Below are 10,470 nucleotides of genomic sequence, written 5' to 3'. Positions count from 1 at the left end.
TTTCTTCAGTAATTTCGTCGCTTTACAAAAAAAAAATACTTTTTTTTTCAAAAAAATTGTTGAAGTTTACGTATATAATGACACAAACAGATAGCTACTGAATAAATAATTTAAAATCTGGTTGATTTGATTATTTTTGAAAAATATTTTGTATCAATAAAATGATTTATTTTAGAGTTATTATACTAATAATTTCATATATGTCCATTGTAAAGTAGGTTCATTGATAAAAAAAAATTCACAAAGCATTGTGTAACAAACCATTATCATTATTGTTAAGAGACTAGCAAATTAAGCTACAATATTACTGAGAAAACCATTAAGATGCCAGAAGTTCTTTAGAAAAAATTGTATTGGCAAATCAAACCAGCAGACAATTTTTTTTTTTTTTCAAATGAAATAACATATAGGGAACTACTACTTAATTTCTTACATCATCCAGACTAGGTTGTTGGATGAACTTTAAGGAAGATCTAACGAAAAGTTTATTTTCTCTTCAGTATAGTTTCAATTAGACTGGATCCTAAGCAGAAAATATTGGCTATAGTTACTACTTAAGTAATGTTGTTACTGTTAATAATTTTTTTCTACTTTGTTTCATACTTTGATATTACTTCCCTCCCCATTGGCAAACTTGCTACCAGGAATAGATATTTCCTCTTAAAATACTAAATGAAAAAATGTTTCAAATAACCAATATATCCTTCAAAATCTTTCTTTTTTGTTTATTTTCTTTTCTGGCTTTCCTCCTCACCATAAATATATATGTGTGTGTGTGTATATATATATATATATATATATATATATATATATATATACACACATGTATGTATGTATATATATATATATACACATACATATAATGTATGTGTGTGTGTGATACTGTGATACCTTTTCCACATACTATCCCTCAAAAGTTTTAGTACAATATAAACTTGTTTCCGCTTTATTTCCATGGATGCTCGTTTTTGAAGTTAACACTTGTTTATCTTCTTGTAACCTAACACTTCCTATATAAACATCATCTTTCTGTCTCTCTCTCCTATTAACTTTGATTTGTACAGATTTTTAATCTGTACAAGATTTCTATTGGTCTTTCTTGATGTTTCTAAGTTCTATTATGTGGCTTTTTAACAAGTCTGGTGTGTCTACTCATTTCATCTTTGCCAATGTTGATTTCACCTTCATCTTCGATCTCTCTAAGTAACAATAATGATCTGTTGTGTTGTTCTTATTACAGCTGTTGTCATTATTGTTAAGTAGATCACAAACAATAAAGTGTTAGAAATATTACAAAACTGAGATTAAAACAGCTAAATGGATATGAGATTCATTCATTGATGCTGCCTGTCAGTAACTACATGTGCTACACACTCTGAAATCTATTGAAGAAGAAACTGAAAGTGTTAGTGTCCACATAGCCAGGAACATTGATGTGTTCCCTTTATTGAGTGAAAAGTGTTCTCCTTTTCTTTCCTAAATTGATTCCTTGTTAATCAATCACCCCCAACAACTCCTATTGACCTGATATTGGTTATAGAAAGCTCTACTTGCTAATGGCTTTTACTATTCTCATTTATACTCAATCAAATTACTCAGTCTCCTTAACTGAAGCAATATCTGATTGGCTCAGTTATTATTTCTCCCCCACCCATCTCTCTGTCCACATGTCTTGTTGTTTCTTTATTAAATAGGATATTCTTCTCTTTTGCCTATACATGCATTCAAATATTTACACTGAAGATGAGATGTCCACAACTAATTTGTGCTGAATTGGCTTCTGAATAAAGTTTTTGGATTCAATGAAAAATGTATAAAGATTGGTTAAGGATTTATATATTTGTCCAATACCTACCTGTCTAAATGAGTTGACATTTTTTAAAAAATTCTCCCTTTCTGCTACAAAGTCAGTCTATCGCAAAGAATAGAATAAAATTAATCTCTGTTGATGTTTCCATTATAATCTGTTTCAATATGGCGATAGCTACATTTTAGCAATATCTCAATATCAAAAGCTTTTGAAAGAAATCTGAAAGTGAATGACTAGATCCAGATATGGCTCTTGCAAATAAAGCACTGATATTCATTGAAAGTGGCCACAAAGTGTTTCTTTTGTATTTGTAGCTTGTTAGTGTTCTCAAAAACTTTGACAAGAAATTAAGTGTTCAAATTTATTGTATGAGCATATTTAGAAATACAAGAAAATCATGCAATGGTTGAGAAATATATGCATATGTGCATGTGTTTGGATACATGTGTGTGTGCATGTGCAAGTATATATGTATATATGCTTGTTTGTATGATTATTTTAGTGTTCATTTATTTAATTTAATGTATATGTATATATTTGTTTCTATTTGTGTATTTATGTTTCTCTTTATGTGTTTTTCATTCGTATGTAAAGATTTGTGTGAATTTTTAATGCTACTCATAGTATCTGTTTAGTGTATAAATCTATTTGAATTTAAGTTTGTATTTGTATGTATAGCTATATGTATATTTTCATTTCAATATTTATTATCCATTTGTATCATGTGTACATTTTTTTATTTGTATGTATATGTGCATATGTGTGTATATGCATATGTGTGAATATACATGTGTGTATATGCACTTGTATGCTCTTGTTGCAATTTTAATAATGTTAGTGTGATAAAATGAGACAAAATGATGTTTATTGTGGCAGATTTTGTGATATTTTTGAATATTTTGAAAGAAATTAACTTTTGCCCTTGCTAAAGTTTCCAGTGCTGAGAAGATTAATATTTCCAATACATATATGTTTGGTGAATATATTTACTGATGGTTTTACTTGTTTTAATTATTTTGCTTTATTTCTTCAACTTTAAAGAAAAGAATCCAATCTTTAGTCATAATGCAGGGCAAACATTGAGAAATTAAATTGATGAAAGCCATCACAAGGTCACTTGCTTCAGTTGACTGGGTTTTAAACAACAACTAATTGAGTAGTCGTATTATGTCACCAGTACTGTATAGGTTTGAGGTCAGGATACTTAAACTATATGACTCAGTCCACCTTAATATAAACAGTAACTGCTGGATAGAACCAACTCACTGATGTAAGCAGAAGTAAAAAGCAGATTGTTAGCATGCAGTATAAAGTCAAAAACATCTTGGAGGTGTATCTAGAAAAGAAAGAGTATCCTACCAGTCTCATCTATCTGTCAATAAGCTTGGTCATCAGTTGGTCACTACTTCTAACCATGAGAAGTCAAATATTTTACTGGCACAAAATGAACTGAATTTTTAAAAAGCAGTGCTTCAGTAAACTCTCATAGTGAAATGACAATTATGAGTGCTTACATTCAGAGCAAAATCAATGAGGATATTTGTATTCAAGTTAAGTTTGTGATGTGAAGTCAAATGATATATACTGAAAACACTATAGAAAAAGAATGTGAAAGGATGATGCATGTTGAGTGAAAAACGTGAGTTATGATGAAGGGCAGTCTAAGAAACACTTGGGATGAAGTAGTTAAGACAGATCTAGGAGTTTCACCTTGACAGATAATATGGTGTAACATATATGCACAAGGATACTATGCTATGTGTCAAACACCTGAAATCATGGAGAAGAAACAGCTGTTAAAGCAATAATGATGGGGAAGAGGAGGCAGGTGTGGTGTGTTTTGAGTGAGTGAACAATCATCTACCCCAAGCTAGCTAAGAAGCTATATATAGATCAGTAATGATTCAAGAGAAGAAACAATTACAGAGGCAATTATAACAAAAATAGAGCTACCTATTCATGTGTTGGATGTTATTATATATATATTGGAGATATAAGATAGAACTAATTATCTCTTTTTTTCCTTTCTCTTTTCATGTTGTTGTTTTTCATTGGTAGCAAAGCAATAGAAAGGATGGGTTCCCTCTCACTCAAATCATTTGAGTATAGTTGAGAGTACGGATGACATTTGGAGATATTACATTGGTCCTGTTTTATCATTTTATCACAAGATAAATCTGTATACTGTTGCATAGTCACTTAAATTACAAATACTTTGGGGCCAAATATGAATGTCACAATTCTCATTTTCTTCTCTAAAATTACTCCCTTTATGCTTTTACAAATAAGTATTTCAAATTTTGTATGATTCCACCAAATCAGAAAGATTCTTAGTAAAAGATTCCTGAAATGAATTATTAAATATCCAGGGTGGGGCAGAGAGGACGGATGGTTTTGAAAAATTCACAAAATCATTAATTTTAGCTGCAAACAAATTTTATTGACATCAATGTGTTCGTATTGAATTAACATTTGTCAAAATCAAGTGTGAAAAACAACATCCATCATGTGGTGTCCGTTTTCATTGATGCATTTCTGAAGGAATTCTTGGAATTTGGCCTCTACTCTCTCCTGTATTGCTGTCGATTTGAATAACTTCCATGCGAATAGCTTCCTTCAAATCGTTCAATGTACGGGCCTTATGCACATATACACGTGCCTTGAGGTTTACTCACAAGAAATAATCACACATGGACAAATCAGGGGACTGGTGGGTGTCAAGGAATGTCAGCAAACCTGGAAATGAGGCAGTCACCATTGATGTTCTGGCTGTGTGGGCCATCACCCCATCCTGCTGAAACCACACACATCAAACAGGCATACGTTTTTGTCATAATTCAAGCACAAAGAAGTTGTTTATCATTTCGATGTAATGCTTGGAGTTCATAGTAACAGCATTTCTGTTATTGTCTTCAAAAAAGTAAGGACCAATGACGGCAGCTTTTGCAACAGCACACCAGACTGTCACTTTTGAGCTGTGCAGTTCTCTCGGATTTTCAAGAGCCCAGTAACGACAGTTCTGTTGATTCACCATGCCATTGAGATGAAAATGAGCTACATCACTCATTAACAAAATGAGGTCATTTGCCTCAAAAATTGCTTCCATCTGATGTGTGAAGTTAAGCCACTGTCCCATGGTTTCAACTGTTGCTCAATGACGAATTTGTACAGGTGAAAATGCAGGTCTTCATGCAAAATATGCCATTCCAATTGATTATCAATGCCAAGTTCAGTGGAATGCCTCCAAGCAGAGTGATTCAGACTCTGTATCAAAGCTTGTCTGATGCGTTCCACATTTTCCAAGGTCTGTACTGTTCGTGGCACCCCCACCGGTGTCCTATTCATTAGTGTACCTCGTGTACAAAGTGCATTCATTCAACATAAGATTGTGTTATGGGTGGGAACAGCCTGATTTCAGTGAATGTTGAAGTGGTGCCGAAACTCACACTGAACTGCTGTGACAGACTCATTATTCTTCACCTAACTCTCATAGGCAAACATGTGATGCTCTATCATCCACTATGCCATGGCTTCACCTGGAAAGAAAAGAAAATGTTAAGGCACCATGGACCAAATGGTATTTGTTGGACATATGTCTCTCTTCCTGAGGCTGAGTAATAGCCATTTCCAAAACATCTGTCCTCTCTACCTCACCCTGTATTACTCAGCATTGAAAGGAAAATACTGTAGATGTAACTAAAAGGGGCTTAATGGTTGTAACAGGATATTTGATGGTGCAAAAATGGGGACTGAATGCCTATAATTAATAATATTCATATTGTTAGTTAATAAACCAAGGTGAGACATAATTGCTATTACAGCTATTTTGATCCAAGCACATATTTTTGCATGAGGTGGTTTTCCTGACTGACAATTTCCATTCATACTTTATGGATGAGAAGCTTACATTTAGATAAATCAGCCTGTTGTCTGAAAAATTGCCTCAAAATAAGCAAAAAAAAAAAATAATAACCTCTCACTTATACTAGCATAGAAAAATGGATGTCAAAAACAGAAACAAAGTAAAGCAATGAATACTTGGTTCTTGAGTTATTGATATGTATCCTAAACAAAGAACAGACTATTTTCATGGGGAAAATATTTACCTAAGTTCTTATGCTTAAATAACTGCTTAATGAAGAAGTTAAAGACTGAGGTGAGCATCAATAAATATAAATATATTTGCCATCAGATATCCTTCCTTGGAAATGACCTATGGTATTTGTAGCTAGGCAAGTTAATTAGTATATGTAAAATGCATCTTGGCTTTGAATGAGTATGAAAAGCAAACTTTGTCTATTTGAGGTTCCTTCCAGTATGATTTCCTGATTAATTGTCTATCTTAAGAGATTCCTTAAGCTGGTGAATACCAAACATGCAAAGATGCCAAAATAATGTTGAAATCATAACCATAAGACTGTTTCCACAGCTAAGTTTATAAACTATTTCATGACCAAAGCTAGCATTTAAATTTGAAATGTAATGACAACAGAAAGCTACAGCTAATGAAAATGTAATTAATATTCACTTGAGGCGAAGCCACATTTTCTGTTTATTATCTTAATCTTTCTCATTGAACCCTTCAGTTTAGGATTTGCAACTGACAGTTTACAAATTTGGATGGATTAAAATAACAGGACTTGAATGCTATATATCATACCTTCACTATGAAGCAACATCAACATGGTCTCATGAAATAATTCTTCAGGTTGTTCAAAATGAAACGTACATATTTCTATATTTTACCAACAAAAGTATCTATGTTAAATCATAGAAAACTGATCATGATATTTTATGTTGATAGATTCAAAATAGTTGTAGTTGCCCAATGTGTGAGAATGCTGATGAAAAAGTGATAGCTCATTCTTGTCACTGGTGAATACACTTTGTTATTTTATGGCCAAATGACTTTAAGTTGAATCATGCTAACAATAATTCCTCTAGCTATTAGGCACTACTGTTAGCCCAATTCTACACTGTAGATTACAGAAACACTGTAGGAACACTAATTATTTTCATATTTTCTTAGTACTAAGTGCAAATCTCTTTTAAAAGCCTTGAGTAGGTACAAAAAATATTCAAATATATCCTCCTTGCTTTCAAAGAAATCATAAAATCAAAAGGATCAACAGGAGTTCAATCTCTGCAGGGTATCTTTTAGAACATAAGTGATGAAGAAAAGACAGAAGCTAAATAAGTTCCAAGAAAAATATGTCTTAAGTCTTGCTTTACCAACATGTCCGCCTACACTTTGTTTACCCCAACTCCCTTTATTATTGCACACTCTATCATAGTTGCCACAGCAGTAATAATTCTGGTCCATAGTCTAGTATGATTAAATAACATAATTGTTGTGCACCTATACATTCTATATTTGTTAATGTCTATTTGTAAATGTTCATGTGTAATTTAGAAAACAGGTATTTGTAAATGTATCATCATAAGTGTTTGGTTGTAGCTATACATAAATATAACTGTATGTAGGAAAAAATAAATTTCCAGCATCTGTTAATTCTAATACTCACTATATTTTACATATTCACTTAAAATACAGTGTTGATATTTTGGAGTATACTTAAAGTATTATGTAATAGACATTGGCATTTATTCATTTAAAGATTTGAAGGAAATAACACCTTATTATACTTAACCCTGTCATCTGTTAATTACTTAAACAGTGAGATAAATCATATACAGGAAGGAAGATGAGGAATCTAACATTTCAAACAGAACTCTTCATCAGTGTGGAGGGTTTTGCCAGAAATGGTAGGTGAAAGGCAAAACTGATCTTAGTGGAATCTGAACTTGGAATATAGTGCCAGTCAAGTACTGGGGTTGATTAAATTGATTAAACCCCTCCCCTAAATACATCAGACAAAATGCCTTGTCATAGTCATGTTACTGACATTCTGCTATGGTCAACTTTGCCTTTTGTCTTTTAGGAGATAGTAAAATGAAGTACCAGTGAAGTACTGAAGTTAAAGTAACCAACTAACCTCCTCCCCCAAATTTCAGGCTGAATGTCTGTCATAAATCATTGTCCATTTACTTATAAGTATCCCTTCAATCCTGTTCTTTGCTAAATTTTTCTTAACAAAACAATAACATCCAAAGTACAACTTCAGTTCAACTTTGTTTCAGTTTTCAAGTGTACCATAGTTAATTATTGGCCAGCAGATGTTCAGATTTGATATCTGCTACATCAGTCTGTAAGGGCTTGTGATGGTCACTGGCAGTGTTACATTGTCCCTGACTAACTTATAATGATAAAACAAACAAAAAAATTGTTGTGAAATCAAAGGAAGGAAATGTTTTGTTTATTTGTTTTTTTTAAGTATTAATTGCTAGTATTAAATTGTATTTATGATACAGGGAAGTGTAAAAAGGATATTATGACATTCATGCCTTTCTCAAGGACATTAGCTAAGCTTACCAATTTACCATTACCCTTGAGAAAAAATTCTAAAGTAAAAATAATATTAAAAAGCAAAAATAAAATTGTGTAGTTGTTCTGTAGTTTATCATAATTGTTTTGATGAAATGAAGCATAAAAAGAAACTAACATTAGCAAACTTTCTTTCAAAATAATTTCGTTTTTTTTAAATTTTTTAATTCTTTCCATTAGCTTTGCAGTAAATTTCTCCTTGCACACATTTATCAACGGAGTAAAATATTTTAATTTTTCTATTTATTTATTTTACTTTTCTTAACATCATGTCTGAAGAAGATGGAATATTACCTGTAACCCATGGGAGACATTGGTAATCAGAAGTATGGATGGCAAAAGAAATATTAATGCAATTTATGTCTTGTATTGTGGTTAGTGATGATTAACTAAATTGATATGGTACAGTAAAACCAGTCAAGGAGTATTAAACTCATATCTTGTCATTGACATACTGTTGTGTCTGTGATCAAAATACATCATCATTAGTATAAATTCTTTAAGTAGAGTGACCTTAAGGTGTTCCATATCTCCCAACTTTCCTGCTTAGATGCCCATAACAATTTCTTTTCACATTTTCCATTCTTCCACTTTTTATTGTCTGTTTAAGCATTGTCAATAGTTAGTTTTAGTTTCTCCAGATATTTAAGGTTGTTTTGTAGTGCATTTTTGTGCTTTTTTGTTTTCGTTCTTGTAGCCAAAAATATGTACTTTACATGTAGCTTTGAATGATCAATTTGGTTCACATGGTCAAATAAAATATGTAGCTCTCAACAGCCAAATTCACATAATTCTAAATAGGTACCCATTGTAAATAGGGGCGATACAGTTGAAAGGAAGATTGTGTTTGATGAAGTGTTGAGTTCAATCATTCCCATGATAAGTTACTTGTGATACACTAGCATCCACTCAACTCTGAAACTGGAATTACTCACTGGCTGTGTAGACTCTAGTGATTAAAGAGGAGCATATTTTTTACTAAGAGGATATATGGCAGTGGTAGTCCTTCAAATGAAGTTCAGTTATTGATATTTACAAGGTTTGTGGAGACACATATTCTATATTGGAAGAGACAGAAGGAAGATGGTAGAAACTTCTAATGAAGTCAAACTGAGCTCAGTATATTGAGCAAAGCTTCTAATATAGATATCTTTGAGGAGAAGAAAAGAAAGGACACTACATAGGTTTAGAAATTGGAAATTTTCAGTAAGAAGAGGACTTATTTATTTATTTAGAAATTCAGAAGAAAAAACAAAAACATAGTAAAGAGATAACAATTTTGTTTTTTATTTCACAATGGAACTGTCTTACCAAACAGCGAAACTTTCAGATCCAAGTTATTAGTTACAGATATAATTCCCCAAAAAGAAGTTTGGTAAGCATTTTTCATATCCTAATTTTGTTGAAATTTTACTAATATTAAATGCATGTCTTACAGTATTTATATCTTTTTTTTTATGTTCTTAGTCTAAATACTATCAGAGTTTTCCTTCCCATTTAGAGTTGATAAAATATGTATAAGTAACATTATATTATAGAATTGCTGTAAACTGAAGGAATTTCTACACAATTATTTGATATACTAGAAATACTAGCTAAATTATCCTCATATCACACCTCCTATCGTAAGAACCAAAACAACATACAAGAACTAGCAAGATAAATATGACTTAAAGTCGAGGTCATTGACAGAAGAAGTATCTTCAATATTTTGTTTCAAAATCAATGCTAACATTTGTTTTCTAGTATGGTATATTATTTGATATATATGCACAGAAATAATAAACACTTAGAACAGAAGGGAAATACAAGTTTTAGGATAATACACAAGCAATCAACTTTGGGTACATAGTTGAATCTGGACAGTAATAAGTGTATTCACTGGAGGTGGCAGGTAAGGAAAAAATACCCATTCTGTTGACAAATACATGACTGCTTATATTTTATGGCTTATGGATTCTTAGATGAGTATATACATGTGTGTATGTAGTTGTGTGTATGAATGCACATACATATTATCATCATAATTGTTTAACGTCCACTTTCAATGCTAGCATGGGTTGGACGATTTGACTGAGGACTGGCAAGCCAGAAGGCTGCATCAGGCTCCAATCTGATCTGGCAGAGTTTCTACAGCTGGATGCCCTTCCTAATGCCAACCACTCTGAGAGTGTAGTGGGTACTTTTACGTGCCACTGGCACGAGGGCCAGTCAC

General features: G+C 32.2%; 1 protein-coding gene across 1 annotated transcript in view; it reads left to right on the top strand.

Moving 5' to 3' along the window:
* The window catches only part of LOC106872357 (mRNA-decapping enzyme 1A), a 329,154-nt gene that overhangs the window by 121,237 nt on the left and 197,447 nt on the right, over nt 1–10,470 (top strand). The gene's annotated exons all lie outside the window — the stretch shown is intronic.

Source organism: Octopus bimaculoides, chromosome 3, assembly GCF_001194135.2.
Source record: "Octopus bimaculoides isolate UCB-OBI-ISO-001 chromosome 3, ASM119413v2, whole genome shotgun sequence".
Classification (NCBI taxonomy): Eukaryota; Metazoa; Mollusca; class Cephalopoda; order Octopoda; family Octopodidae; genus Octopus; species Octopus bimaculoides.
The sequence above is the reverse complement of the archived record's forward strand: the minus strand, read 5'-3'. Positions and strand labels throughout refer to the sequence as shown.